Source organism: Anser brachyrhynchus (genome assembly GCF_964034855.1).
Source record: "Anser brachyrhynchus genome assembly, chromosome: 25".
Lineage (NCBI taxonomy): Eukaryota > Metazoa > Chordata > Aves > Anseriformes > Anatidae > Anser > Anser brachyrhynchus.
Window position 1 is genome coordinate 5,257,408 of NC_137718.1, and position 15,853 is coordinate 5,273,260.

Sequence of the window (15,853 nt, forward strand, 5' to 3'; positions counted from 1 at the left end):
AGCTCTGACTTGTGTCTCGGGTGGCTTTTTTTGGCCTCTGCTTCCTTGAAGTCTGTGCTGTGGAGGGGAGCCGTGGCTTGTATCAGACAGAAACCAACCCAAGACCCTTCCCATATTTAAAGCATGTCAGACCTCCCCTGCAGCCCCCGTAATACCGGTGCAAAGCGAGCATCCTCGCCGCCAGCAGCTGGGCAGAGCCGTGCCACCCGTCCCTGCCCCACAGGTGGCGTTGTGGATGTCACCTCTGTCCCCGCACCCACGTCGCTGCTCCTCGCCCTCACCCTGGGACCCGTCAGCCCACACCTCCCCTTATCCCCCGTCTAAATTCGCAGTGCCTGCCTCCTCTAAGTGGCACTTTTACGCTGGAAATGTGAATCCGGTTGGCAGCATCGGCTCCGTCATGCTTATCAGAAATACATTATCAGAGGGGGATTAGACAGAGCCTCGCGCTCGTGTTGCTGTCCACACCGGGCAAGTAATGAATAATGAAAATTCCCGGGACCGGAGACAAACGCACTTGACAGGCAGGGAAGCGCCCGCGCCTGCCTTTCACTCACTTTAATGTGACAAACATGGCTCCTTCGGAAAGCTTTCCACTCCATTCACCGTGGCGTAGCTTGTTCTTGTTGTTTTCTTTTTTCCGTTCCTTATTTCTTCCCCTTCGTCCTTCCACCTCCCCGCTGCCCCAGCCCCTGCCTCCCCCTGTGGCTGAGGACGGCGTGAGGATGGGTGGAGGAGGTCACCACCACCACCAGCCTCGCGGGGACAGCGCTGTGGTCAGCTCACGTCGGGACCGTGCATGGTTTGGGTCCTTGCCTGCTGTGAACGTTGATGTTGTGGAGTTTTTCCAACCTTAATGATTATAGGATCCTCTCCTGTTGTTTGTTAATAAGCTTAGGGTTGCAAGGTGCAGCTTCGGGAGGGGATGGAGCATGGCAGGCTTCGTGCTGCTCTCCCAGCTCTCTCTTCTGGGGTTTTGGTGTGGATCAGAGGGAAGGGACCGCATCTCCCAGTGCAGTGGTGCTGCATCCTTCAGTGCTGACCCCCACGGTTTTGCTCCCTCCTTCCCCAGGAGCTCTAGGTCCGTGCCATGCCCTGGGCTGCAGATATCCCCATCGTTTTGGGTCCTCGCGCTTTTCTCAGCACTGATGGACGCTGTCTTATTCTGTCTCGTACCACCAGCAGCATCTCTCTCGCCTCCCTTCCTTGGGCATGGAGAGAGCCTGCCCTTCCCACGGGGCTGACCGTCCCCTTTCAGCTTCACCAGGCATGTAACGCGTGAGGACCGATCTCCTTTTTACGGTCCATAAATGAGAGGTAGCAGCAGGTCCTCCAGCAGCTTTTCTGGGCTCACGGAGAGGTTTCCTGCCATCGCTGCCCTCCAGCTGCCCTGGGCTGTGTGTGTTACGTATGGTTCCCATACAGGGGAGGATGGATGTGGGTTGTGCACTGATGTGCGGCCTTGTGCAGGTCATTACAAGCTGTTCTTTGAAGGACCTGGCCGTGCGGTAGCTTTCTGCAGGAAGCTGTGGCTGGATTGGAGCCCTTGTCCCAAATGAGCCTGCCAGCAAAACGGGGCCGTGGAGACAAAGGGGTTGCTTTGCACCCAGGTATGGGATTTTTCAGTGCTGAGGTCTGGCCTGCCTCTAGTCTCATGTAAATCAGCCGTGGCAATGCCATCTGTAAAGGTTGTCTACACGAGGCGAGGCCCCAGCACTGGGTATTTTTCCTGCACTTGTCATCTAGAAGCATGCAATAAATTTTATGGACCGGGGTTTATCGAGCACGGAGGAAGAGGGATTGAAGTGGCTTGCCTGAATGTGAGGCTGATGTTCTGGAGAAAACAAGCGCGTTCAGACGAGCGCTTCGATCGCTCACAGCCCACTTTCTGGGGGAAGTCAAACGGCCGTGTCCCCAGCCCGCATCTCCCGCAGGGAACAGAGAGCCCTGGTGCCAGCCGTCCCCCGCTGTCACCTTGTCTATCACGGGCGACATCTGTCTCTTCCCCAACCCGTCTCTTTTAAACGCATCCAGCCCGCTGTTGGGAGGATGTCTCGGCTTGGCACCGGTGGTGACAATCGCTCCTGACGCAGCCTTCCTGGACGCGTTGCACAAACTCTGTGACTCCAGCTTTTCCCCCAGCCCACCCAGCGGGGAGGGAAGGAGCTGTGAGCCCGCGGCACATCTGCTGCGCAGTGTGAGGCTTTGCCAGTGCGATTCCTGCTAATTAATGTCAAACTTATTTTAGCAAATAATGCACATTATCTCGTCCTGCGGAAGGGGTGGGTGCCAGCGCTGACGGCGGCTGCTCCGGAGGAGAGGTGTCTCGAAGCGCTGTGCTTTGGGCACCCGGCGAGGCGGGGATGCTCAGAGGGGTGGGAGCATCCTGGGGTTTTGTGTCTGGGGCAAATGGGCTCCCGCGGTGGCACTTTCACACCTTGCCAGGTCATTGACAAGGAAAAACAGATCCTGGAGCTTTAACCACCCCCGATGTATGCACACAGTGTGCTCCTTCGGTGTTTTTTTCCGGAGGAAGAGTTCAATTTGCTTTTCTCTACAAGCATCTCATCCTAATGTACGGGCATCGGAGGGAGGGGCAGAATGAACCCCAATCTCCTTCCTCTCCTGGTGCTCTGAGAGTTCGTAGCTATTACTTTTTGGGGGGGGAGCTTTGGAAGCAGGGCTAGCTGACCACTCCTCGGTTCCCTGACTGTCACAGAGCGGAGAGGAGCCGGTGATTTATTGTGAAGGACAAAAAAAAATCAGTCTCAGGCAATGCTGACAGCATCGCTTCTGCAAGCTGAGACAGCTCACCTGTTTTAGCAGAGCTATTATTTCAAACAATGCCACCATTAGCCGGCTATTATCATTCCCATTTTTCATAAGAGCAGATTGAGGCATGGGGAGAAAACAAGCAAGTTAGATACCTTGAGCCAAAAAAATAGCCAGAAGTCCTGGCACCGAGTCCTGTGCTTTTGTACTGTTTTGACTGCGATTCCTCTTTGAGGTGACAGCTGCAGGGACCTCCTTTCTCTTTGCCCTTTATCAAGCTGATAATGGCCAGCCAGTTACTGCAATCAGCATCCGCGCTCACTTGGGGCTTTGTGCCTTCAGCGCAGCCTAAATGCGGTTTTGTCCAGAGAGTTTGAATTTAATTATATTCTCCTCCTATAAGTCTCGCGCAGCATTATGCCATTAATTGCAGAATCCTTTTACCTTTTAGGACAGTTACTGTCGAAGTTAATGAAAGTTATTTACTGTCATTAATGGCCATTTCCATTACTGTGCCATTTTTTTTTTGTAGAAACCACCCCAAAGGTGGTGCTCAAGGCTGGGGGACCGCTGGAGGAAGCCCAGGGTGCTGGGATAGCCCGGAGGACACGCTCTCCTTAATCGGAGGCACAGAAGGATGGGAGAGCTGGAGAATTTGGGACTAGAGCTAGGAGCAAATTTTCCTTCCAAACGCTTCTTCCCCAACAGAAAAAGGCCGCCTTTGTCAAGAGAGACACTGACGTGTGAAACATCTGTTGTGTGCTAAAAAAAGGGAAAAGGCTTATAGAAGCAAAAACTCTAGAATGTGATTTCCCCATCCCCCCTCCCCCTGCTTTTTAAGGCAGCAAAATGGGAGCGTATGGGACAAAAATAATAAACGTATGAATAAAGTAGAATGATTTTCTGGCTGGGCAGCTGATTATTTTTCTTTTTTCTGAATATGAGATTTGGTCCGGGGGGATGTTAAGGGAGGTAAAGAGCGATGAGGGCACAGCTGCCTCCCCCAGCCACTGGGGCTCAGCCTGGGCACCCAGGGTCTGTGCCCAGGTTGGGGACACGGCTGCTGGTTTCCCCTTTGCCACAAAAGCTGAGCACGTATCCAGACACGTGGGCAGGACGCTGGCACGACCGCCCGCACAGGCTGCGCTGGTCAAGGGCACGCAGGACTCGCGTACAGCAGATGCAGGCAGCCGAGTCCCCTTCCTAAAACCCTCCAGTCCCCTTCCCACACCACTTTCCAAGTTCATGAGCACACGCACACATCCGTAGATCCTCAGAGTGCCAGCACAGCCCCTCTGTCCTCCCAGCGCAGGTGTAAGAAAACGGAACGCCGCCGTGATCAGGCACAGGGCTCAGCCAGATGAGCACCGACCAGCCCGTTTTGGACTTTTTGTCCCTATCTCCTGCTTTGTTCCTCCCGCTCCCTTTTCCCCCTGCACCTCCCCAAGGCTTTGCAGAGCTTCTGCACCCTCCCAGGCTGGCCAGGTTCCAGTTGCGCTTCTGGGAAGCAACACCCATAGCTCGTTAGCCCACTAATTAGCGTGACTGGGAGGTCTGTTTCTTGTGGTCGTCTCCCACCTTTAAAGTCCTCCATCAGCTAGCCCTGCTGGAATGAGCATTCCTTTATTCCCCCCTAAATTAATGTGATGGGCCAGACGTGGCTCCTGCCACCATCTCCCTTTCTCCTTGTCCCTTGGCAAAGGTCCTGGGCGAGGTGCCCGTGGAGGGGCAGACACTTCCCTTGCAGGGGTGGCATCGGGCTGTTTTACACCGGTGGACCAGGCAAAGCCCTGCCACCTGGAAGAAGAGAATCGCAGCGCCAAAAGCCGGCTGAGCATAGAAATAACCAGAACGCTGCCCTGCCCCACGTAGCACCACAGCCCAGGGGGCTCCCAGTAGGCTCCTGGGCTGGAAAAGGGACACCAGGACCGAGGTGAGTGCCCCCAGGTGAAGTGATGCCGAGTCGAGGTTCTCTGTGCGTCCCCTCATCAGCTCCCCGTGTGTACCAGGAGCACCCCGTCACCGTTTGCTTGCCGTCCTGCACTGGGGGGACCCGGGAAGGTCCCGGGAAGGTCCCATCACAGCACGGGGCTGTTGGTGTCTCGGGGAGGCGGGCGGCACGGTGGAGCTGGTGAGGGCTGAGCACGGGAGGTGCAGCGCTCAGCAGCGGAGCTTTCTGCCTCGCCTGGAGCGAGCGGTGATATTTCTCCGCGGTCCTAAAGGGGGGGAAGAGTGAAACCGAGAGCAGGAGCTGTGCTCTCCCGTAAGCGATAGCGCGCCGGGTGGAAATTAAATGTCTCTCTCTGTCTTCTCCCTGCCTGCTGCTCGAGCTGTGCCTTGGGATCGTCTCGGCGTCGCTGCGGCCCCATCGCCCTGCTGAGCCCTGTTGTGGCCCCAGTGCTGCTGTGGGGTGGTGCCGTGCGGGGTCCCCGGGCTGTGGGGTGGTCGGGGAGGCGGGGATGGGAGCAGCATTGGGGGCAAGACGTTGTGCTTGTCTGATCTGGGGCTTGGAGAGCGTTTTGTACCTGTTTGCTAAATGCGTTTGTCACTGTCCCTTCTCCTCCAGGCGAAGCGGCCTGACGTTTCAGTCGGAGGCCGAATCTGTCTTCGTAGCTTGAGAGGGAGGGAGAGAGAAGCAGCTGGGGGCCTGCAGGAGACAGGCATGATGCGATAGGCCTCCCCGAGTGCAGGCGTGACAGCGACAGCCGTTAGAGAGATGGCCTTTGCCAACAGGTGGCTGAGCCTCCATCATTCCTCCCCGGCACCGCGCGCCGGCTCCTGCTCCGGCCACTCCTCATCCTCGGAGGAGCAGGAGGCACCGGGGGGATCGGTGGGCTGGGGGCAGCAGGACCAGATGCTCCTGTGGGTGATAGCACCGAGGAGCGGGCAGAGCTCTTGCTCTCTGATCCAGGCCCCCGGGAAGGCAGGAGCAACACCTCTGCTGCCCCCGGCGCCAGCTCTCCTCCCCGACACCTGGCTCCGTGGCATGGCAGGGGGCATCCGCTCCCCCTCGGGGGCTGGGAGCTCGCCCCTGGCATCCCGGCGCGCTTGCCCTTGGAGCTGCAGCTTCTCCTGCTCATTAACTCATAAATAATAGGGACCAGCAGCGTTCAGCGCTAATTAATTTTGTGAACTGAACCAGGGTGAATGGGGTAATTGCCCATGGCGTGTGCGGGCCGACAGGTGAGCCCTCCTGCTTTCACCCTCCTTGTTTACCAGCTTCTCCGTGTTTATTTTAAGAAGCATTTGGTCCCTCTCCGTGTGAAGAAGGAGAGCCATGTGATCCAGCCCAGAGAGAGCGCAGCAGGCGCTGAATATTAAATTAAAACACATCCTCGCTTATACACAAAAAAAAAAAAAACAAGCTGGAAAGGTTAAGAGCTAACAGAGATCCTCAGAACAGTCTCTGTCTGTTTGGAATGAATTAATCAGACCATTAAACAAATCTTTTAATCTAAAGTATCCCTTTCATTTCAGTACTCCGTAAAACAAAGTGACTGGAGTGTTGATGGAAGCATTTGCCATCGCTTTGCCTTGTGCCGCAGAGGCTGGCGGGCTCTATGAGTTTTCCTTCCTTTCCTTGTCGGACAAGAAAGGAGCTCCTTGTGCTGAGGAGCTTCTCCCGTCAGCCCACAAACTGATTTATGGGTCACCCCTTGGGGTGTTCGGATGAAGGGGTGTGGGGCGGGAGGTGCGGAGAATTTCCCTGGTCCCCAAGGTGCCAACTCGGTAGCTCAGGCAAAAGTCGGTGGCGTGGCCGAGGCTGCAGCTGGCAGAAGGGTGATGGGTGGCCTCAGAAAACTTCGCGGCGTGTTCCGTAGGCATCGACTTTTCTTTGTCGTGGGGAGTGGAAAAAGCTCAGGAAGAGGCAACTTCTCAACGGGGATGAATGTTGGATGGAGGTAACGTGGAGCAGAGGTCTTGGTGTGGGATATCGAGGTCGTGGAAGAGGAAAGTGGCTCCGTGAGGGTTCAGAGGGGGTTCTCCAGGTACAGGGCTCCCCGGTCAGCCCCAGGGCTGGGGAGGGCAGATGCTGGTCTGCCGTGCCACCCCGGTTATAAACGGGACCACGGGCTTTCTTCGGGCAGGAGAGCAGCATCCCTCCTGCTGAGGGTCTGCGAGGATGAACACAGGGCAAAGCGCCCCGAAACTTGCTGCCATCGACAACCTAAAGGCTGGCACTTTGTGGAGCACTGAACCAGGGCCTCTGGCGTTGTGTTTTTCAAGGGATGCGCAAACCTGTCGGTGCTTTGAGCTTCCCGATCCCCCAGCCCGAGTGGAGCTTTGCTCGTCGGGGTGGCACTGCGAGAGAACACAACGCTTTGCGGGGACGAACTCTTACCCCTGGACTCTCCCCTTCTGGCACTGCTTTAGGGGATTTTTAAAGCCCTTTCTGAAGCCTTTCCCAGCTGCACGTCCCAAAGCACAGCGTTGTGGGTGGGTCGGAGCTGTGTTAGGGGAGGGAGATCTTGGCGCGGTGGCATTTCAGCGTGCAGCACCCGCCTCCCGCTGCCATCAGTCAGCGAGGAGGCGCAGCCCAGCCTCTGGGCACGTGCTGCTATCACTGGCATCTGCGGGGGAGGCCGAGATAAAGCGAGGGCAAATCCAGGTAAAAGCAGGCAATCCTGTTTCAAAATCAAATGTATCCTCTTTTTTTTTTTTTCTTTTCATTCCTTCCCCCTTTCTAATACACTCTTCAAAGCTCGCTGAGATTAAGTGCACGATTTATCTTTGCAGAGTTTGAATTTTAAAAGGAACAGCCAAGTGTGTGATCGTATTATTAATATTTATACCTCGTCACCGAATGTTGACAGATTAATTATGCAATATGGTATAAGAATCAGCAGGCAGCGTGGGAGGGTGGTGGCAAAGTTCATGTATTAATAACACAGCGGGGTGGCTCGCGTGCTCCCTGTGTGGCTCGGTGTTAGCAGCGCTGCATCCCACCTGCATCGATGGCACCTCTGTCCTGGGCTCAGCTCCTCCGTAGGGCTTGCAGGGACGCTGGCACTGCCACTGGAAGGGGACAAAAGCACCAAAGGTTGCGAGGTCCCAGCCCCTTTGCACCGCCCCGGGAGCTTTCTTGGGCACGGGGAGCTTTGTGGCTGTTCTTGACCTGCTTTGGGCACGCAGAGCAGCAGGAGGTGACTTTGTGCTGTAAATAATCTGGGTCAGGAGTTTGCTTGCTCCAAAGCTGTGGCTTTTGTCCCCAAACCCTGCAAATCTGCCCTTCCCTTAGCAAGCGGTGTCTTAGCAAGTGCCCTTTTCACCAAAGCTGCTTCTCTCCGCCGTAGCCGTGGCGGAGGATGCAGTGTCCTCTTTTGGAGTCTTGACCGGCACTAAGTGCTTAGGAAGGAGGTTTAAATCTTCTTTAGTGGACACTTACGAAATGGCCTGCTGTACGGGAAGAGGCTTTTCCTTCCCCAGGAAGCCAGCTGCTGTCATCAGGCCTGGCGTGTGATGGATTTATAGCCCCTGCGGTCCAGGCAAGATACGAAACTGTAACTGCAAGCCCTAGGGGAGGGAGTGAAGTCGTTCCGACAGCACCCTCCTCTTGTCCACTGCTCTGGAAAAGTAGAGGTTGAGAGGTGTTTTGGGGTTAGGCTGTGGGTAAATAAGAGGTGCTTGTTGTGCCTCTGCACCCTCCTTTGCAGCAGGATCTGGCCCTGGGTGCGCACACCTTGGAGATGCTGCAGTGCCCTGGGGCGAGGGGGACAGCTAGCACCCCGGTCGTCCTCGGGGGGAAGGGAAACTCTGCTCCTGAAGCCCTTGCAGGTTGCTATTTCCATCACAGCATCTCCCTGCTGAAACACTGCTCTTTTTTTTTTCTTCTTTTCCCCCAAGGAATCTTTATTTCTCTGCATGTCTCAAGGGAATGCTTTGTATGAAACAATTTGCTTGATCCATCCCAAATAATTTCAAGCGGTGTCTCAGGTCGGGACACAGGGGCGTACTTAGGCTGGTTGGAGATTTCTTTGGGGCAAAGCCCTGGCTTCTCGGGAGGCAGAGAAGGGGCTGGAGATGTCGAGAGCAAGCACGGCTCTTGGGCTCCCTTCTGTCCCTCTTCCTGCTCTACCCTGGAACAAACTCCTGGGCACAAAACTGCGCCTGTGTGCTCGGCTTTATCGGGGGTGGCCTTTGTGGAGATCTGCAGAGTTATTTCAGGAAAGCTATCCCGGCTCCAATGAGGTGTTTAACCCCTCGAAGAACAAAGAAAATCGTTTAAGGTGGGCTTTTGAAAGCCTTTCCGAGGATTTGGTTTCTCAATTTCCATTCAAATGAACTTTGCCTCATCCCATGAATGCGAGCGAGAGCGCAGCTTCCAAATGCCTCTTTTTACAGCCTCGGCCTTTCTTTTTTAATTAAAAAACGGAAAGAACAAAAGCACAGCTGAGTAAAGCACTTGAGCACATGCTTAAAGTAATAGATTTTCCTAGGCTAAGCACATGCTTGGAGGTCCTTCAGGGCTCTGCTCCATGAAATTGGGGTCCTAAGGCTAGTGGTGCAAATCCCCCCTGTATTTTCGTCCCCAGAAGCGGTTGGGTTTGGGATAGCCCTCTCCCACCTCCCCACGAACATCTCCCCAACCTTCCCAGTGTTGCAGAGTCACCACCAGGTCCTTCTGTGGTGTCCTCCCTGTGTGCACCATGCACAGCATGCACAGCTCGTGCCACAACGGCTGCAGACAGTGCCCGTGTCACGCAAGCAAACCCGCGATTTGTGTTCCCTTTCCCATTTCGAGGCTGGGGATGCGGGTGGAAACAAACTTCATTTTTTAGCCTTGTGCTTTCTGGGGGGAGGAGAGGCTTGCTGAGTTGCAACAGGGCGTGGGACCTGTCTCATCCAGAGCAGGAATCGGGAGCTTTGTGGGTGCTGGTGTGTGCACGCACGCATCGATGCACGTGTCATGGCATACGTAGGCCAAAGGAGGAGATATTGAAAGGAGAGGGACTTCTTGCAGGCTCCTCGGGGTGGAGGTTGGTAGTGGGACAAGGGTTTGAGATGCTGGGGGGAGCCTGCGCTTTGTCCTCCCGCAGCTCTCTGCTTTGGTGCTAACTAAGGAGGAATCAGGAAAATCTCAGCGGCGCAGAACGTGCCCGCGCTGAAGTCGGGAGACTTTGTGCATCACGTCGCTGTCTGCCAGGATTTCTTTTTTTTTTTTTTTGAGGAAGTCAGCACAAAAATGAAAACTTCTGCCTGTGTCGGAGCGCTGATGGGCGCCGTGCTCTGGTTTGAACGCCATTTTAGTTCCTTCAAGAAAAATAGTTGTGTGCGGTGTCGGTGCTGGGAGCTAAAAGGGCCACATTGATGTGAAATGTTTTGATCCACCCCGAGCAGGTTCTTGTCTCAGAAACTTGCTGTGTGAACAATTTCCATTTTTATGGGTTTCTTTCCTAATTGGGATGAAAACAAACACAGAAAGCCTCGGAATCGGTTGGAAAATGAGTTTTCCACTAACAGCAAAGTTTATCTCCCTCTGCGAGGCCCGGCAAGATTTGTCAGCAGTATCTGTCAGATGTGCAGAGTCCTTAAATAAACGGCAATATGGAAATGCAAAGGGTTGCTATTAGCAAATGGAAATTGGGAGCAAGAGGTGAGGGGAAAGGAAATGAAGGTCCAAAATGCCAGCGGCCAGACTCGTTCCCTGCAGCTCCCCGATCCGAGCTGGATGCCTCTCGCCGTCCCCTCCTGCCTTTCCCGACGAGAAGCGCCGGATAATTAATTTCTTCCGGCCGCGACCCGCCTGCCTCTCTGCTGCCCACCTCCCCCGAGTGACTGCAGGCGCTTTCCTGGCCCCGCTCTCCAGCTTTCCCCCCCCCAGGCGAGGACGTGGTGGCTTGGCAGGGAGCAGATGGGAAGCCCGTCTTGTAGGCATCAAGCGCAGGAGGCTCGGTGCTGGGCTCTGCGGAGGTCGACAGCTCCCAAGACCCCGACGTGTTCCAGGGAGCGTCTGGGAGCGGGCTGCTTGTCCGTGGGAAGGTGGCTTCTGCTGGCGAAGGTCCTTTACCAAGTAGCCCTCAAGGTTAAAGTTAGCTGCTCCTTCCAGATGGTCTCCATCTGATGCATCTCATTACGGGGCTGAGCTGCCTCGCAAGCCCGGCCTCCCAGTGCCAAGAATAACAAGGAATGGAAGCCAGCAACAGCGCTCGCTGCTGTTAGAAGGGCATAAGATGATTTAAGGGTCAAGACAAGACCATATGGCCCATCACGGTCCCATTGTAACAACCCGGAGGAGTACAAAACAACTTGCGTTAGCAGGCATCCTTCCTGTCAAGGCTGCTTGCTGTAACCTTTGCAAGTTCAGTTCCTCAGCTCCTTCTTGCTCCGAAATATGCCCTGAGCCGCTGGATGATGCTCACGGGTCACACATCCCCTGGTGGGGTGCTGAGCCTGGAGGAGCAGAAGCATCCTAGGGTGCTTTCTCTTTATTCAGAGAGCGTGTTTGCTTCTTAGCAAGGTCTGCTTGGCGTGTTGGTTCCTCCCTGGGCTCTGAACAGACCTATGAGTGTTGTCAGCAGGGCGCCTGGGTGCCTGGCCCTTGTGTTTGTGACTGCTCAGAGACCTGTGTTTTATCCCAGCGCATGCCCTTTGGCGGGGGTGGTGGAAACACTCATTTTTGGCTCTCTGAAACCATCTGAGCGCAGCCAGTGCCGCGGCCCCTCTTGCTCTGCGTGCTGCCCTGTGGCGTAGAGGGGACGGCAGCTTCACCGCTCCCAGGGCTGATGTTTGCCCCGCTGACGTGGGGAGGTGGCGGCACTGGGGTGGCCTCGGTGCCTCCTCGCCCCAGCTCTGGTCCCTGGCCCTGCCTCGGTGGCAGCTCCCCGCCGGGCCAGCCGTCGTCCTCCGCTCGGCACTCGTCCCGCAGTCCATTTGCCCAAGGGAACACTTACAGCACTGACCTTAAAGAGCAATTTCGGGCAAGCATAGAGCAGCTCAATTGTTCATAAACCTGACATTTATGTCTCGGAGATTCTTCCTCTGCAGGATGCACTGCTCTTTATGATTTTATCAAATAAAATGCCCCTTCACCCCCAGCCAACCTCTTTCTCCTTCCCTGATGCTTTCGCAGGGCAATCATCACGAACAGAGAGCTTGAAGGCATCTGCCTCTCCTTAACGTTGTGGCACGGGGAAGGCTAAGGAAATTGTTGCGTATGCGTAGTGTGAATTGTTAGGACTAGGCTTTGGTCCTCTAATGTTGGTAATTACAGAGCACGGATTATGGCCTTGCACTTTGCATGCATAGAGGAATGGAGTATTAAATGCAAACAGATCAAACCACCTGATGGGCCCTGAAAGTTTATTCCCGTGATTTTCTCTGCCCCACAAAAATGCTTTCCGTGCTTTCAGTTCCTTCCCCCGTTCTTTATGGGATGAAGCCATGGCCGCACGGCGGGTTTGCAGAGAGCACCACGTGTGTGAGCCGACACAACATTACTGCCATCCCAAAATAGCCGCTGGCCGGCGGGTAGGAGAGCTAGCTGGCATGTGGGGGCACTTCTTCAGCTTCTGCTCGTATTTAAATCCTGCAAAGCCTGAGTAAACGCAGCAGACGCAGCCGGAGGGACCTGCGCGAGAGCAGCCTGCGGCACGATGCGCTGCGGAGGCTGCGGCATGGCCCGGACCCCGCGGGGACAGCAGTGCCCTGAAACCAGAGTGTCCTGTTGTTATCCCCCATCCCTCGGTGCCATCCCTGTCCCCCAGCTCCTTCCCACTCGGCGTGGGCTGAGCACGGCCCCCCTTCACCGCACGGGCACCCACCGGGTGAGCAAACACCGCTTGCTCTGCTGACCAGGGCACCTTCCATCACATCCATTAATAGCAGCTCCACACGGAGAGCTTGCAACCCTGCAAGTGTTAATTAGCTTTCCCCCTCCTCCCGCCCGTTATTTTTCCACCTCACTCTTTAGAAGATCTCTGAACCAGGAGATCAATGCCTCCTGCTAATCGGCTCTTCAGCAGCTTAGAGAGGCACCACGGCATACTCATTTTAATTCTCCTCTAACACCTTGGCTAATCATCCTTCCCAGCCCCAGAGCCCCAGGCAGGCGGCGCGGCGAGAGGCTGGACGGGAGAGCGCGATGTGCTGGTGCCCGCCTCCTCCAGAGCCCTGGCAGGGGCTGTGGTGGGGAAAGTGGGGTGCAAGGGGGCGAAGCGGAGTCAGAAAGGAGCAGAAGGTCACTTGGGATGAGTGGTGTGGTATGAGTGTGCAGACACGCGAGAGATGTGTCTCCTCAAATGCTTTTCTGCTCTCTGTCTGCGTTGCCTCCTGTCTTGTCCTGTCCCCCAGTGGCTGGAGACATCGACTGCGGTGTGACACGTACCTGTAATAACACAGGTACTGATCGCTCCTCTTCTCCTCTTCAGGAAAACGGGCTGTAGGGGCTTGCTGCTCTGTGCTATCGCTCCTCCTCAGGCTTTTGGGCTGACTTCAGCAGGGGCCGCGGGAGTCAGGAGCTCTCCCATCTCCCCACAGCCACTCGGGTCCCGGTGCCGCGTCCGTCCTGCCCTCCCTGGGATCGGGGCTTCTTTGGGGTCACCCAGAGATTTGTGCCAGCATCCCCCCCCTCCCCAGAAACCAGAAGCCTTGGGGCTGGCTAAACAGCTTGTGGTCCTTTGGCTCGTGGGCTGGTGCTGGACCACCTCAACATAACAGCATCCCTTCCGCGGAGGGGGGACGGTGTCCCGAATTTAGCCCCCAGCCCCTTAGGAAGCCTTGCCATCCCCGACTGCTGTGATCCAGCTAAATGGCTGCGAGCCCGCGTGGAAATCGGAAGGCATGCTAATGAGCCGCGTTGCCAAAACCAGAAGGAACAAACTCTACAGGGAGTTTGTACTTTTATTTTTTTCCCCGCTACCCGAGTTCAATAGCAGCGAATTGCATATTTCTCTGAGGCTTCTCAACAAACAATTTACAGTGTAAATATATTTGTTGGCATGCAAATCACTCTGCATTATGAGTCTTGATTAATATTATAATGTGTTGATGAAAGCCTGTAAGTGGTTCTTGGAACTGAGGTTCCTGACAAAGATAGGCTGTTTGGGTGCCCAGTGTTTGTGGAACATTAGATTAGGGTGGTTTTTTTCCTTTGTTTTTGGTTTCGTTGGTGTTTTTTTTTTTTTCTTTCTTTCTTTTTTCCTGGTGTGTTATTTAATGGACTGTTCCCCCTCCTCTGTTTAAGATGCCGAATATGAAGTGGCAGTGGCACGCTTCAAACCACACAATTAACGCCACCCATCTCATCCCTGCTCCTGCCCCCCATGGGTGCTGCCCCCCCACCCCTCGCAGCCCAGCCCCTATTTTGGGTGCTTTTCCCCTCTTTTTGCAGCCCCTCGCACCCATTCGCTCCTGCTGAGCGTGGAGAAGTGCCGTGGTTTTGTGTCTTCCTGCAACCTCCCCATCTCACCGGGGCGGAGGGATGGTTAATTAGTCGAGGCTCGACAGAGGCTGGGGAGCTGAGAACAGAACCTGTGTGAGGGAGGTGGGTGGACGTGTGCCTGCGGGGTGAGGTTTCTGCTCTGTGCGAGGACAGAGGCCGTGTCCTCACGCGGTGAGCAGCTGGGCCGCGTGTCGGTGATGCTGGGGAGGGACGCGCCTCGAAGCACTGGGGGCATGGGGTTATTTAGCAATTCCTGTGCTCGCTGGGAGCCAGGCTGGTATCTGAGCATCCAATTGGCATGAGGACCAAGCCAAGCAGACGAGGCTTGATTTCACATGGAGCCATTCCCCTGGGCTGTGCTCCCCTGGGACTCTCCGCTGTGGAGGAAGGTTGGTGCTCAGAGGCGACACCAGGAGCCTCTTTCTCCTCCAAGCATGTTTTTATGCTCCCCAAACTTTCTGGGGCTGACCGGCTTTGAAGCAGCACCTTCCCTCCGTCCCAGCCTTGCTTCTCTTCCCCTGCATCCACCCTTCGTGATGGCTTCTGGAAGCCCTCAAGAACCCAGCTCTCCCTCTCCCACCCACCTCCTTGCCCCAGGGCGGGTTGCTCTGGGTGCTGGCTCACCCCTGGGAAAGGGACGCCTCTTTTCCAGCCCCTGGAAGCAGTGAGAAGCAGCGACAGGCTTGGGGAGACCATTCCGCAGCCACTAAGCTGTGTGACAGCTCCTCTCCTTGCCATTTTCCTGCTACCCTTTGCAGCCGAGCTCCCAAAGGTGTCAGGACAAATGCCACTCTCGTCGGCACGGATGCGCAGGGAGATGATGCCCAGGCAGCCGGGCAGGGAGGAGCAGGGAAAAAAAGGCGAGGGGGGGGGAAAATAACCCTCTTTAGCAGGCAGCAGCAGAGTGGTTAGTGACAGCCTCAGGTTTTGACCTTTGTTAACTGCTGTTTTGCTCAGAGAGTGACAGGAGCACTGCGAAATACGGAGTTTTTCACTTGTACCGCTCCGGAGAGCCGTGCGCGGCGCTCCGCTGTGACGTGCGGGGTGGGGAGCGCAGGGAATGGGACATTTTGGGGCACCTTCTCCCCCTTTTGGCGGGGTCTTGTGCTCGAGCTGGCCCTGGGGCTCACCCCCTCCATCTCTCTCTAGTCCTGAGCTGCAAGCTGGGGAAAACAGAGGCACCTATAGAACAGAGAGAAGGGGGGAAAGGAGTGAACAAGCAGACACGCGCCTTAAAAGAACATATTGCCTTTTTTTTAATCCTTTTTTCCTTTTTTTTTTCCTTCCTTTTTTTTTTTTTTTTGAAAGCAGCTGTGCCTTTTTCCAGCACTTTTAAATGGTTGCCAGGGAAACAGAGCAAGGGAGAGTGGATAGGTTAGATGGATATTGGACGAGGCTAATGCACTTGTTTCAACCAAGAATTGACAGGTGCTTAGGACACCGAAGGTCCTGATAACTCCTCATTTGCAGAGCTCCTTTGCAGAGCCTCGAGTACCTCCCTACCGCCGTTAATTGTGTTTTAATCATTTGCAAATTATAATCCATCTCCATCAGGGGATCTCTAATGGTGGGTTTATGGAGCGCGTCCGCATGTTCCTTAGCCCTTACGGGACGCTGGGGATGAAATATTTGGTACGGCGCGCCCCGCCGGCGCGGCTGGCGAGACTGTAGGGGAGTTTGATGCCGGCGGAGGTCCCGAAG

General features: G+C 55.3%; 1 protein-coding gene across 5 annotated transcripts in view; it reads left to right on the top strand.

The window, feature by feature from the left end:
* OPCML (opioid binding protein/cell adhesion molecule like) overlaps positions 1–15,853 on the top strand; it is a 332,104-nt gene that overhangs the window by 275,201 nt on the left and 41,050 nt on the right. The window lies entirely within an intron of this gene.